The sequence below is a fragment of the Hemiscyllium ocellatum genome, chromosome 10, assembly GCF_020745735.1.
Source record: "Hemiscyllium ocellatum isolate sHemOce1 chromosome 10, sHemOce1.pat.X.cur, whole genome shotgun sequence".
Lineage (NCBI taxonomy): Eukaryota > Metazoa > Chordata > Chondrichthyes > Orectolobiformes > Hemiscylliidae > Hemiscyllium > Hemiscyllium ocellatum.
Genome location: NC_083410.1, coordinates 113,529,266 through 113,544,267, shown reverse-complemented (window position 1 = coordinate 113,544,267; position 15,002 = coordinate 113,529,266). Strand labels below are relative to the sequence as shown.

Genomic DNA, 15,002 nt, shown 5'->3' with positions numbered 1-15,002 from the left:
CCGCAGTTTGAGCTGCCTCTCCTTTAAATCCTCACTTTCTTCAGATCAGAGGTGTGATCATGGGTACAAATGTGACCCTAGTTATGTCTGTTTCTTCGTTGAGCGCATGGAAGTTTTGTTCTTGTTTGTTTGAGATCTTGATCACAGTCTTATGTGTTAGTTTTTCTGGTGAAATGGACTGAGATTTTGCAGTCAAAAATTTGTATTTTGGAGCTAAGCAATGCTGGACTGGGGAAATCGTGGCACTGACCAAACAAGGGGGTGGAATATGAGGTTCAGCATACTGTGAACCTTTGGACCCTTGCCAGTGTTGGGAAGGAGAGAGAACAACATCTTTGAGCAAGTGTGTAATTAATAAGAAACGTTTTGAAGAGTCTGTAAAAGTGTAAAAAAGGCAAATTAAACTAGTCAGCTTTGCGCTGATGCTTCAATCTGATACAAATTCTGCTCACTCTCGAGCAGCCCAGATTTTTAACACCACGTTTTCCTTCGGTTAATTGAGAAAAATTCGATGTTTGATCAGTTGTTTTTGTCTTCGTTTGTGTCTTCCTTGCGGATTCAGGAACTCAAAAGTTAAAGGAACCAAGGGCTCCTAGTTGAAGAGACAAGTATTATTGATAGTCCCAGAGCTAGCAAGCTGGAGGGACTCGGGAGAATACAGCACTAGCACTGTCACGAATGGTGAAACAAAGGAAGAAATAATGTTATAATGTATATGCATTCAGATATTTAATTCAACGCAAAAGTCCACTTCAACTTGCAGCCTATGTTTCCTAGCAACTGTATTATTGCTGCAGGAAGTAAATGGGGTGTGGGAGGATAACGTTCCCACGTGAACAATAAATCAACTTAGCCATCTCATGGAAACTGCAACTCCAGACTATTCCACTGTCGATAAAATAATACTCTGAAAGGTCCTGTGTTTCTTATGTGAAAAACTGTGAATAATTGTCATTAATAAATTAAGTTAAAGTAAGAACAGAATATTTCAGCAGTTGATAACGAAAAGTCTTTTTTTTCCAACCGGTATATTCCACCCATTTCAAAATGTTAATAATTTCAATTAATTTTTTCATTATAGGTCAATGCAAAATGCATTGTTGGATGTGATACTAACGACTGAACTAGCCCAGTTATTGAGTTTAAATCGGTTTGTGTGGCTTTAGTTACTCCTCGCCTATTTGAAAGGGACGAATCCTCAATTCACTTTATTGTACGAGGTCAGAGGAATAAGCCTTTGCTGGAAAATGAATAAATGATGGGGAAATTTTAACATTCTGGTACACTGTGGGAGGGTCGCATATAACACACATTGCATTCAGTTGCCTGCCCCACCATGTGTCTTTCATCATTAACAGGTTTCCCACCCAGATCTGCTTCCTCAAGCTTGGATATCCATCTCAAGAGGATAAAAAAGAAAAGGTCATTCTATCTATATGGACTTCAATAAGGTGTTCGAGAAGGTTCCCCGTGGCAGACTGGTTAGCAAGGTTAGATCTCACGGAATAAAGCCAGAACTAGTCATTTAGATACAGAACTGGCTCAAAGGTAGAAGACAGAGGGCGGTGGTGGAGGGTTGTTTTTCAGACTGGAGGCCTGTGACCAGTGGAGTGCCACAAGGATCGGTGCTGGGCCCTCTACTTTTTATCAATTACATAAATGATTTGGATGCGAGCATAAGAGGTACAGTTAGTAAGTTTGCAGATGACACCAAAATTGGAGGTGTAGTAGACAGTGAAAGGTTACCTCCGATTACAACAGGATCTTGAACAGATGAGCCAGTGGGCTGAGAAGTGGCAGATAGAGTTTAATTCAGATAAATGCGAGGTGCTGCATTTTGGGAAAGCAAATCTTAGCAGTACTTATACACTTAATGGTAAGGTCCTAGGGAGTGTTGCTGAACAAAGAGACCTTGGAGTGTAGGCTCATAGCTCCTTGAAAGTGGAGTCGCAAGTAGATAGGATTGTGAAGGCAGCGTTTGGTATGCTTTCCTTTATTGGTCAGAGTATTGCGTACAGGAGTTGGGAGGTTATGTTGCAGCTGTACAGGACATTGGTTAGGCCACTGTTGGAATATTGCATGCAGTTCTGGTCTCCTTCCTATTGGAAGGATGTTGTGAAACTTGAATGGGTTCAGAAAAGATTTGCAAGGATGTTGCCAGGGTTGGGAGGATTTGAGCTATGGGGAGAGGCTGAACAGGCTAGGGCTGTTTTCCCTGGAACGTTGGAGGCTGAGGGGTGACCTTATAGAGGTTTACCAAATTGAGGGGCATGGATAGGGTAAATAGGCAAAGTTTTTTCTCTGGAGTCGGGGAGTCCAGAACTAGAGGGCATAGGTTTAGAGTGAGAGGGCAACGATATAAAAGAAACCTAAGGGGCAACTGTTTCATGCAGAGGGTGGTATGTGTATGGAATGAGCTAGCAGAGGACGTGATGGAGACTGGTACAATTGCAACATTTAAAAGGCATCTGGATGGGTATATGAATAGGAAGGGTTTGGAGGGATATGGGCCGGGTGCTGGTAGGTGGGATAGATTGGGTTGGGTTATTTGGTCGGCATGGATGGGTTGGACTGAAGGGTCTGCTTCCATGCTGTACATCTCTATGATGCCATGAGTCTATAATCTCCCATACCTATGGCAGGAGGAGGTACTTGATCCTTGATCACAAGGTTAATTCTGTTGTGCAAGAGCTTTAGAACCTTGGTTAAATCTTGCAATCGTGTCATGGAGTTGCTCCATGTTGGACAAAAATAACGAAGTGTGGGAAGAGGTTGAAAATAAACATGGAGTAAGCTGAGCAGCACTAGGCAATAAGAGCTTAACCGTTCAAATCACGTAACACTAAAAATACAAATCATGTATGTCTCTGAATACCATATCTTGCAGTGTTTAGTTTTAATATTGAATTCAATAGTTTGATACAGGAGCTCAAGGCTGTGAAGACTGTTCTTGTTCTTGACCTTGCCTTTTCCTCAACCAGTCTGTCTTGAATCCAAACTCAGGAATAGAGGCATTGCAGTAAACCATGAAAGACCTCCAATCCATAGGGGAAGGGGTTTGCATGGCAAAAAAGATGAAGCAGTTATGATAGGGAAACTTGCAGCGCAGAGAGGAAGTATCTATGCTTTTGGTGGCTTGCTGTGAATTGAGGTGCTTTCCTTGCCCAGGAAATCTAGTCAGGCCCAGATAAACCAAAACAGACAGACTGCTGGCCTCTTTAAATATATTTTAAACTGTTAACCTGCTTCCTGGGAATAGGATTTTGGATTAGTGGTGCTGGAAGAGCACAGCAGTTCAGGCAGCATCCAAGGAGCAGCGAAATTGACGTTTCAGGCAAAAGCCCTTCATCAGGAATAAAGGCAGTGAGCCTGAAGCGTGGAGAGATCAGCTATAGGAGGGTGGGGGTGGGGAGAAAGTAGCATAGAGTACAATAGGTGAGTAGGAGAGGGGATAAAGATGATAGGTCAGGGAGGAGAGGGTGGAGTAAATAGGTGGAAAAGAAGATAGGCAGTTAGGACAAGTCATGGGGACAGTGCTGAGCTCCAAGTTTGGAACGAGGGTGAAGTGGGGGAAGGTGAAATGAGCAAACTGTTGAAGTCCACATTGATGCGCAGGGGTTGAAGTGTTCCAAGGCGGAAGATGAGGCGTTCTTCCTCCAGGCGTCTGGTGGTGAGAGAGCAGCGGTGAAGGAGGCCAAGGACCTCCATCTCCTCAGCAGAGTGGGAGGGGGAGTTGAAATGTTGGGCCACAGGGCGGTGTGGTTGATTGGTGCGGGTGTCCCGGAGATGTTCCCTAAAGCGCTCTGATAGGAGGCGCTCCGTCTCCTCAATGTAGAGGAGACTGCATCGGGAGCAACGGATACAATAAATGATATTAGTGGATGTGCAGGTAAAACTTTGATGGATGTGGAAGGCTCCTTTAGGGTCCTGGATAGAGGTGAGGGAGGAGGTGTGGGCACAGGTTTTACAGTTCCTGCGGTGGCAGGGGAAGGTGCCAGGATGGGAGGGTGGGTTGTAGGGGGGCGTGGACCTGACCAGGTAGTCACGGAGGGGACGGTCTTTGCAGAAGGCGGAAAGGGGTGGTGAGGGAAATATTTCCCTAGTGGTGGGGTCTTTTTGGAGGTGGTGGAAATGTCGGCGGATGATTTGGTTTATGCGAAGGTTGGTAGGGTTCCAACATCTGCAGTCATTGTTTTTACCTCCTGGGAATAGGATGCCTACCTGCCCTTTGTCATACTTGAGTTAAACAAAAGCTGGTGGATTATAGTTGGTGTCCTGACATTGCTGTTCCATGTTTTGTTTATTAACAAACCCTCCCCTATCCGCCCATTTCCCCACACATTGTCCTTTATAGTGGTGTAGACCGATGAGGACAGAATCAAATAGGTTTATGTTGTGTTTGCTGTTCAATAGATATTAGAGTCCACACACAAATGACATCATACTTAGAGGTGAGTTTAGAATTAGAATCTTAGAATTAGCTTTATTGTCACAGACTCACATTGAGTACAGTTACAAATCGCCACTTACTGTGCCATCTCAAGTACAAATTCTTAGGGGAAAAAAATTAGGAAAATAAAAATAACAAGTTACACATAATAGGAATCAATTGGGAAAATAAAGAATAAAAATTGAGAGTAACAGTCCTTTCAACCCAGTCCATACCAGCACCTAGCCTCTTCTCTAGGCCAGGCTTTGACTCCAGATTGCGCCAGACTTTACCTCCAGGTTTTGAGGTTCGGAGACATTCTGGAATCACCTCTAAGCTGGAAGATCACACTGTTGTCATGCAGGGCTGAAACCGAGATATAAGATACCATTTTGGTTTGAGAATATAATCCTGTATAAAAAGGAATTGTTTGTGCAGGCTAATTATTCTATTTTGCAAAACTTTAGTATATTCAAACTCTCCTTAAGACTGTGTTTAATGTCAGTAACATTGTCACCACAGCCTGCATGGGGCTGTTAGCATTATCTTGTTCCTTCCCTGGCTTTCTTCAAGCCTCCATCCTCAGTCCACCTCCCAATGTTGTTATTGTTTTGTTATTGCTTGACATGCAATTTCAAAAATGTGCAATAGAAGATGAATAGCAGTGTGTTTGAGGCAGGATGTGAAATAAATGTGATTTTTACATAAAAGTAGGAGCAGGAGGCCTTTAAGCTCCTTAATCCATTCAGTAAGATAAGGCGGAGTTGATTATGGCCTTCAGTTTACTTTCATACCTTCCCCCGTTCCACTAACTTCCACACACTTGGAATCAAAATTCTCGCTATCTTGGCTTTGATTTTATTCAGTACCCTGCTTCCACTGTTTTCTGGGGCAGGGAATTCCAAACATTAAGGCCATCTGGCAGAATAAATTCCTCCTCATCTGCAGTGTTTTGGAATTGTTCCTGTTAGTTCTAAATTTCTCCACGAGCAGATACATCCTCTTAGCATCCAATCAAACAATACAATCATCATCCATTCTTTTAAACCCCAATAAGCATGGGTCCTACCTGGTCAACCGTTAGTTTTTAAAACTCTGCTGTTTATTTTCCGGCAACCTTATTATAGTGAGATTGTTGCATTGTCTGACAGATCAATCAATGTTTCTTATTGTTATAATTAAAAAGTACTCCTGCATATGCTGAGAAGAAAGCAAATGCTGGAAAATAAGTTTCCACTTAGAAATAAGTGTAACCTAATCCAACATGAATGTTGTTCCCTTTTGCTTCATACTATGTTGAATGTGCAGCCAAACCTTGCATAGGAACTTGCCCTTTCTCCAAACCCTTGATTCCCTGAATGATCAAGAATCTTACTGTGATCTGAATTCCCCACCTGCTTCAAGAAGACCACCATCATCCCAGTGGCAAAAATAAATCTTGCACTGTGTGTCAATGACTATTGATCAGTGGCTCTGACCTTCATGATTATGAAGTGCTTTGAGAGGTTAATCATGGCTCACCTCAGCTCCAGCCTATCAAATTACCTTGATCCTTTGCAGTTCACTGGCGTAGTTCACCATCTCCCTGACCCTGCATTCATTCCTGGAACATCTGGATAACAAGGATATCGATGTCAGGCTCCTACTTATTGACTACAGCTCCATCTTCATTACCATAATTACAAACTTACCTCTAGACTTTATGACTTAGGTCTCAGCTTTCCCCACCCCATATACAGAAATGAGAGAGTGCTTAGTGGTTGGTATAACAACAATAATCTCGCAACCTACAGCAAAATGAACAAGCTGGTCATTGACTTCAGGAAGTGAAATGGAGGGCATGCCCATGTCTGCATCAGTGATGCTGAGGTGGAGATGGTAAGAGTGATAGGCTCCTTGGAATGATGATCAACAGCAATCTGCCCTGATCCATACCCGCCAATATGATGATCAAGAAAGCACAACACTGTCTTTACTTCCTTAGACTAAGGAGATTCAGCATGTCCACAAAGATTCTTGATTTTTATAGATGCATCACAGAAAGCTTTCTATCTGAATGCATCATATCATGGATTGGCAACTGGGAGAGGTCACAAGAAACCTCAGAGTCATGAACACAGCTCAGTCCCTCACTTAAACCAGCCTTCCATCTACTGGCACCATCTATACTTCCCACTTCTTCAGGAAAGTAACCAACATAATGAAAGACCCCTCCCAACCTGATTAAATTCTCTTCCACCCTCTTCCGTTAGATATGCAAGTTTGTAAACACATATGGACAGATTCTCGACCAGCTTCCCCATTGTTATTAAACTTCTGAACGGGCCTCTCAAATTTTGAATTTAATGTTGATCTTGCTCTCTGTGGACACCATTTGCAGTTGTAACATATTCTTTGCTCTGAACTTTGGTGTGATCTGCTGATACTGCATGCAAAACAAAACTTTTCACTGTACCTTGGTGCATGTGACAATAATATATCAAATTGAATCTATCTATTTCAGCCTTATATATTTCTTGTACTTCATTTATATATGGAAATTGGAAATAAAATCAACTTCAACACAAACAGAAGTTGCTGCAAAAGCTCGGCAGGCCTGGAACATTTGTGAAGAAACATCAGAGTTAACATTTCGGGTCCGGTGAGGGTCACTGGAACTGAAATGTTAACTCTGATTTTTCTTTACAGATGCTACCAGACCTGCTGAGCTTGTCTAGCAACTTCTCTTTTTGTTTCTGATTTACAGCATCTGTAGTTCTTTCAATTTTTATTTAATAAAATCAACTTGTTGGTATAGAACAGTTTTCTTTCATAATTACGTTAAGAAAATGTTATCTTTGTGTCGTTTATTTCATGGAAGTATCAAATAATTTGAGTGTTGATGGAAGAAAGGACACATTCTGTCAGGGCATTTCCTTTTGCACTCATCAGGGCAATTCGTAAGAGTGCCAATATCTGAAGGGAGAGTGTTGATTGGTCAGCACATGGACTCTGGAAGAGCTGTCCAGTCCCCACAGTTTTTTGGGAGAGCTATGAACATTTGATTAGCAGCATTAGTAGACTTCTAGGTTGTTGTCAGTCTTCAATGAATGCTCTCTGTTTATTAACACAATAGGCAAAATATAACTAACTATTTTGTACAATTACAAATTTATTGTGTTGTTTACAATGAAACCCTGTGTAACTTGTCCCACTTGAACACAATACCTAAATTGCTTCAATGGTCAGTCAAGATTGTTCAGTCTTCTTGAGTCTCATAACACCAAGCAGTATTTCATACGATCTGGTCTTTTTGAATTCCTAATGTGTTAATCTTTATAACCATATCAACGAATTAGGCCACTTTGTCATTTCATAGGTCAAGCACTGACTTCAAAAGGCAGATTATAAATATAAACAGGAAACATAAAGCAGAGATCACAATACACTGTGAAAGAAAGAGAATTTGAGATGTATTTGAATGGATGCACTGTTGTATTATTAAAGTTTCCACCAGGCAGGCAGCAGTTTTCCATGAATGCTGTGTGAATACTTGGGAGAAGTTTTTCTTTTGTGCTCAAAGCTGCCATTTTACAGTATATGAAAACTTAAAAGTGGCACAGAGGCGGAATTGTTTCGGGAATAGTAAAACATTTGCTTTGGCAGCTCCAGCTGAATATTAGAAGTGAAAAAGGTCAATTTTGTTACAGATAGATCTTTGCCCCCTCAAAAGGAGGAGGGAGTTTTGTTCCCATTTCCTGTCTACTTGGAGTTGCAGTTGTAGATTTGTCATTCTGTTTGAGTCAGTAAGGGCTTCAAGATATGAATATTTCAAATATTCCTATATTTTCATTGTAACAGCTGTTGAGGATTTTGATCCCACCACTGATTCTCATGGAATATTCTATGTCCAAGGTTTGTATGGTGTTTAGGTTTACTAATTGACTAACGGGTAGAAACTGTGGAGAAGGTGATTAAATAACTTGGGTAGTTTCGCGCATCATTTGAAAAAGCATTACGGAAATAATAACAGCTGTAATAAACAACCCAGACAACTCCCAATTCCTGGAACAATATTCATGAAACTCTTCTGCCCCCACTGCCTTCTCATCCGTCCTCCATTGCAGCCCCCTGAACTGGTCACAGTACTGCAGCTGAAGGTGAGCTCATGTTTTTTAGTAGTTAAACAGGGAGATTGTTATACAGTGGTAATGTGACTGGGCTAGTAATCCAGGAGTCCAGTTTTATTCTGCAGGGAAATGATTGTAACACCATCATGGCAGTTGGTGAAAATTGAATTCAAGTAATAACAAATCTGGAACTGAAAGCCAGCCTTGACGACGTTGACATGGAGCTGTCTTCAAATGTTGTAAAAAGCCATCTACTTCACTTGTGTCCTTTGGGAAGGAAAATTGCTGCATTTACCTGCTCTGGCCTACATGTGACTCCAAATCCACAATAATGCATTTGACAATTAACTGTTCTCTGAGTTGCCCAGGCAACCCACTCAGTTCAAAGCAAGAAATGTCAGACTGCCAATGGCAGCCATAGAATCCTACAACATGCAGACGGGCCCTTTGGCCCAAACTGATCCATGCTGACCAAAATGTCTACCTATGCTAACACCATTTCCCTCCACTTGGCCCATATCCTTTTAAACCTTTCCTATCCATGTATTTGCCCAAATGCCTTTGAAATGTTGTCAATGCACCTGCCTCAACCAACTTCCAATGGCAGCTCCATATGCATACCACCCTCTGTGCTTTTTAAAAAGAAGGTTGCGCCTCAGGTTCCCTTTTATTCCTTCCCCTCTAATGTTAAACTGATGGACCTCTGGTCCTTGATTTCCCCAGCACTGGGAAAAAGACTGAGTCCTTTCACCCTATCCATGCCTCTCATGATCTTATACATCTCCATAAGATACCCCCTCAGTCTCCTACGCTGTAATAAAGAAATAAGTCCTAGCTTGTCCAGCCTCTTCCCAATAACTCAGACTCCTAAATCTAGGCAACATACTTGTAAATTTCTTCTGCACACTTTCCAGTTTAATGACATTGTTTCTATAACAAGGTGACCAAAACTGAACACAATACTCCAAGTCCAGCCTCACCACATCCTGTATATCTGTAATATAAATTCCCAATGTCTATACTCAGTGCCCTGACTAATGAAGGCCAGTATACCAAAAGCTGCCTTTGCTGAATTGTCTACCTGTGACTCCACTTTCAGAGAACTGTGAACCTGAATTCCAGGGTCCCTGTGTTCCACTACAGTGCTGAAGATCTTAACATTCACCATGGAACTCCTACCTTGATTTGACTTTCCAAAATGCAAGACCTTGCACTTATCTATATTAAACTGCATTTGCCATTTCTTGGCCCACTGTACCATATTCCATTTTAAAAAAAGAACCCTCTTGAATTCTAGGATGTTAGTGTCCCAGGATGTTTGGTTTGGAGCGTATTAGCTATGAGCAGAGATTGGACAAACTTGGTTTGTTTTCAGGCGCCAACTCAAAGACGCCTCCTTGACCACAACCTCACCTCTCATCACCAAACCATCATCTCCCAGACCATACACAACCTCAACGCCTCAGGGGATCTCCCATCCACAGCTTCCAACTTCATAGTTCAGGGACCCTGCACCACCCAATTTCACCTCCTACCTAAGATCCACAAGCCTAACTAACCCTGCCGATCTATCATCTCAGCCTGCTCCTGCCCCACCAAATTCATCTCCCCATTTCTCTCCTGTCCTATTCCCCTGGTCCAGGAGCTCCCCACACCCTCCACCACCTCCAAGATTTTGGTTTCCCCGGCCCCCAATGCCTCATCTTCACTCTGAAAATCCAGTTCTGATACACCTCATCCACCATGACCAGCGCCTCCAAGCCCTGCTGTTGCTTCTTCTCCCGATATCCCCATCGGTACCCTTCCACTGACTCTTATTTGTTTAGCTGAACAGTTCCTCACGCGGAACAATTTCTCCTTTGAATCCATGCACTTCCTCCGGACGAAAGGGCTGGCCATGGGCACGCGCGTGGGCCCTAGCTATGCTTGTCTCTTTGTCAGCTACGTGGAACAGTCTATCTTCTGCAGTTACACCGGCACCACTCTCCCACCTCTTCCTCCTCTACATTGATGACTGCCTCAGTGCCACCTCATGCTCCCACAAGGAGGTTGAACAGTTCATCAACCTCACCAACACATTCCACCCTGACCTTAAATTCACCTGGACCATCTCTGACACCCCTCTCCCCTTCCTGGAACCCTCCATCTCCATCAACAGTGACCGACTCAACACTGACATTTTCTACAAACCCACTGACTCCCACAGCTACCTGGATTACACCTCCTTCTACAATGTCTCCTGCAAAAATCCCATCACTTATTCCCAATTCCTCTGCCTCCTTCACATCTGTTCCCAGGAGGACCAGTTCCACCAAGAACACACCAGATGGCCGCCTCCTTTAAAGACCTCAATTTCCCCTCCCACATGGTTAATGATGATGCCCTCCAATGCGTCTCATCCACATCCTGCTACTCTGCCCTCAAACTCCACCCCTCCAACTGCAACAGGGCCAGAAACCCCCTCCAGTCCTGACCTGCCACCCCACCAACCTCCGTATGTGTCATTTCCGCCACCTCCAAACAGACCCCACCATCTATCCGCTTCCTCCCTCCCCTCTTGGCACCTTCCCCTTCCACCACAGGAATTGCAAAACCTGTGCCCACACCTTCCCCCCACTCGCCTCCATTCAAGGCCTTCCATTGCCATCAGACTTTTTCCTGCACTTCCACACGTGTCATTTACTGTATTTGTTGCTCCCGATATGGTCTCCTTGACATTGGGGAGACAGGATGCCAATTCGCAGAGCGCTTCAGAGAACATCTCCAGGACACCACTGCCCTGTGGCTGAACACTTTAACTTACCCCTCCCAGTCTGCCGAGGACATGCAAGTCCTGGGCCGCCTCCATCGCCGCTCCCTTACCACCTGATGCCTGGAGGATGAATGCCTTGGGACTCTCCAACTCCGTGGCATCATTGTGGGTTTCACTAGTTTCCTTATTTCCCCTCCTCCTCCTCCTCTCTTCCCCCCCCCCCCCCCCCACCCCCCAACTTATCCCAGTTCCAACCTTCCAGCTCAGCACTGGAAGGCACGGATAGAATGGATGGGCAGTCTTTTTCCCCAAGATAGAAGTGTCAATTACAGGGGGACTTTTTAAGGTAAAAGGGGAAGGTTTAAAGATGTGACGGCTAGCTTTTTTTTTTAACACGGAAGGTGGTAAGTCCCCGTAATGTCCCGCCAGAGGAAGTGATGGACATCGATACAACAGCAGTGTTTGAGAGATGGAACAATTTCAGTTTCAGAAACCTGGTCAGCATGAACGAGGTGGGCTGAAGGGCTTGTTTCTGTGATGTATTCTACCACTATGTTCTTGTGAGTGATGCTTGGCAGCAGACGCAGTGCATGGCATTGCTTCCATCAGTGCAAGATCAATTCTGTGGTTATAACTTCCTTGCTTTTATATTGAATGCCTTGTACTTCTAAGGTGCAGGATTCTGTATGTTTAATAAACTGCTTTCTCAGTCTTCAGATTAGAGTGGTGCTGGAAAGACACAGCAAGTCAGGCAGCATCCGAGGAGCAGGAAAATTGACGTTTCGGGCAAAAGCCCTTCATCATCCATTCCTGAAGAAAGGCTTTTGCCCGAAACGTCAATTTTCCTGCTCTTCGGATACTGCCTGACCTGGTGTGCTTCTCCAGCACCACTCTAATCTAAACTCTGGTTTCCAGCATCTGCAGTCCTCACTTTTGCCTGCTTTCTCAGTCTACCTTGTCACCTTTAGTGGTTGTATTCACACATTCCCAGGTCCTACTCTCTCTCCATCTTCTTAAATTTGCCCTTTGTCTATTTCCTCCCTTCCTACTAAAATTAATCATACTACTTCACATTAAATTTCATTTGTGACTTGACTCCTATTGCGTAAGGCATAGAGTCATGGAGATGTACAGCATGGAAACAGACCCTTCGGTCCAACCTGCCCATGCCGACCAGATATCCCAACCCAATCTAGTCCCACCTGTCAGCACCCAGCCCATATCCCTCCAAACCCTTCCTATTCATATACCTATCCAAATGCCTATTAAATGTTGCAATTGTACCAGCCTCCACCACATCCTCTGGCAGCTCATTCCATACAGGTACCACCCGCTGCGTGAAAAAGTTGCCCCTTAGGTCCCTCTCACCCTAAACCTATGCCCTCTAGTTCTGGATTCCCCGACCCTGGGGAAAAGACTTTGTATATTTATCCTATCCATGCCCCTCATAATTTTGTAAACCTCTATAAGGTCACCTCTCAACCTCTGACGATCCAGGGAAACAGCCCCAGCCTGTTCAGCCTCTCCCTGTAGCTCAGATCTTCCAACACTGGCAACATCTTATACATCTTTTCTGAACCCTTTCAAATTTCGCAACATCTTTCCGATAGGAAGGAGACCAGAATTGCACGCAATATTCCAACAGTGGCCGAACCAATGTCCTGTACAGCTGCAACATAACCTCTTAACTCCTGTACTCCATGCTGTGACCAATAAAGGAAAGCATACCAAACGCTGCCTTCACTATCCTATCTACCTGTGACTCCACTTTCAAGGAGCTATGAACCTGCACTCCAAGGTCTCTTTGTTCAGCAACACTCCCTGGGACCTTACCATTAAGTATATAAGTCCTGCTAAGATTTGCTTTCCCAAAATGCAGCACCCCACGTTTATCTGAATTCAACTCCATCTGCCACTTCTCAGCCCATTGATCCATCTGGTCCAGATCCTGTTGTAATCTGAGGTAACCCTCTTCACTGTCCACTACGCCTCCAATTTTGGTGTCATCTGCAAACTTACTAACTGTACCTCTTATGTTCGCATCCAACTCATTTATGTAAATGACAAAAAGTAGAGGACCTTGTGGCACTCCACTGGTCACAAGCCTCCAGTCTGAAAAACGACCCTCCACCACCACCCCCTCTCTTTTACCTTTGAGCCAGTTCTGCATCCAAATGTCTAGTTTTAGCTTTATTCAGTGAGATCTAACCTTGCTAATCAGTGTCCCATGGGGAACCTTGTCGAACACCTTACTGAAGTCCATATGGATCACATCCATTGCTCTGCCCTCATCAATCTTCTTTGTTACTTCTTCAAAAAACTCAATCAAGTTTGTGAGACATGATTTCCCATGCACAAAGCCAATCAGTCCTTGCCTTTCCAAATACATGTACATCCTGTCCCTCAGGATTCCCTCCAGCAACTTACCCACCACTGAGGTCAGGCTCACTGGTCTATAGTTCCCTGGCTTATCTTTACCGCCCTTCTTAAACAGTGGCACCACGTTTGCCAACCTCCAGTCTTCCAGCACCTCACCTGTGACTATTGATGATTCAAATATCTTAGCAAGAGGCCCAGCAATCACTTCTCTAGCTTTCCACAGAGTTCTTGGGTATACCTGATCAGCTCCTGGGGATTTATCCACCTTTAACAGTTTCAAGACATCCAACACTTCCTCCTCTGTAATCTGGACATTTTGCAAGGTGTCACCATCTATTTCCCTACAGTCTACATCTTCCCTAACCTTTTCCATAGTAAATGCTGATGCAAAATATTCATTTAGTATCTCCCCCATTTTCTGTGGCCGTCTTGCTGATCTTTGAGGGGCCCTATTCTCTCCTTAGTGACCCTTTTGTCCTTAATATATTTGTAAAAACCCTTGGATTCTCCTTCATTCTATTTGCCAAAGCTATCTCATGTCCCCGTTTTGCCCTCCTGATTTCCCTCAAGTATACTCCTACTTTCTATAATCTTCTAAGGATTCACTCGATCTATCCTATCTATACCTGACATATGCTTCCTTCTTTTTCTTAACCATACCCTCATTTTCTTTAGTCATCCAGCATTCCCTATACCTACCAGCCTTCCCTTTCACCCTGACAGGAATATACTTTCTCTGGATTCTTATCTTATTTCTGAAGGCTTCCCATTTTTGAGCCATCCCTTTACCTGCGAACATCTGCCTCCAATCAGCTTTCAAAAGTTCTTGCCTAATACTGTCAAAATTGGCATTTCTCCAATTTAGAACTTCAACTTTTTAATGTGGTCTATCCTTTTCTATCACTATTTTAAAACGAATAGAAATATGGTCGCTGGCCCCAAAGTGGTCCCCCACTGACACCTCAGTCATCTGCCCTATTTTATTTCCCAAGAGTATATCAAATTTTGCACCTTCTGTAATAGGTACATCCACATACTGAATCAGAAAATTGTCCTGTACACACTTAAGAAATTCCTCTCCATCTAAACCTTTAACACCAAGGCAATGCCAGTCGATGTTTGGAAAGTTAAAATTTCCTACCATAACTACCCTATTATTCTTACAGATAGCTGAGATCTCCTTACAAGTTTGTTTCTCAATTTCCCTCTGACTGTTGGGGGAGACTATAATACAATCTCAGTAATGTGATCATCCCTTTCTTATTTCTCGGTTCCACCCAAATAACTTCCCTGGATGTATTTCCGGGAATATCCTCCTTCAGCACAGCTGTAA

At 43.5% G+C, this 15,002-nt stretch overlaps 1 protein-coding gene and 1 long non-coding RNA gene across 6 annotated transcripts in view; one reads left to right on the top strand and one right to left on the bottom strand.

The window, feature by feature from the left end:
- The window catches only part of commd1 (copper metabolism (Murr1) domain containing 1), a 127,453-nt gene that overhangs the window by 83,950 nt on the left and 28,501 nt on the right, over positions 1–15,002 (top strand). The window lies entirely within an intron of this gene.
- Positions 4,530–15,002, bottom strand: part of LOC132819555 (uncharacterized) — a 52,166-nt gene continuing 41,693 nt past the window's right edge. For all 3 annotated transcript variants that reach the window (XR_009645100.1, XR_009645101.1, XR_009645099.1), the window contains exons 2-3: positions 5,975–6,041; positions 4,530–4,795 (exon numbers count right to left, since the gene is read on the bottom strand). This is a non-coding gene — a long non-coding RNA (uncharacterized LOC132819555). The remainder of the gene's footprint in view (positions 4,796–5,974; positions 6,042–15,002) is intronic.